At 50.5% G+C, this 218-nt stretch overlaps 1 pseudogene; it reads right to left on the bottom strand.

The window, feature by feature from the left end:
• LOC111476049 overlaps positions 1-56 on the bottom strand; it is a 130-nt pseudogene extending 74 nt beyond the window's left edge.
• Positions 57-218: the final 162 nt, after the last annotated feature.

Here is a 218-nt window from a genome sequence, read left to right as displayed (position 1 = left end):
CTTAACTGCGGAGTTCTGATGGGATCCGGTGCATTAGTGCTGGTATGATCGCACCCGACATGCAATGCGCACAAAATCGGATTTAACGCATGCGGGGCGGCATGATCGAAACGCGATGGGCGTGAGCGCGGGAGGTTCTCATTTGTAGAGAAAGGAAGAAAAGAACTGGGAGAAATTGAAAGAAAAAAAGGGGTGCAACACGAGGACTTCCAAAAGGG

The sequence above is a fragment of the Cucurbita maxima genome, unplaced genomic scaffold (assembly GCF_002738345.1).
Source record: "Cucurbita maxima cultivar Rimu unplaced genomic scaffold, Cmax_1.0 Cma_Scf04733, whole genome shotgun sequence".
Taxonomy (NCBI): domain Eukaryota; kingdom Viridiplantae; phylum Streptophyta; class Magnoliopsida; order Cucurbitales; family Cucurbitaceae; genus Cucurbita; species Cucurbita maxima.
This window is presented reverse-complemented; position numbering and strand designations above follow the sequence as displayed.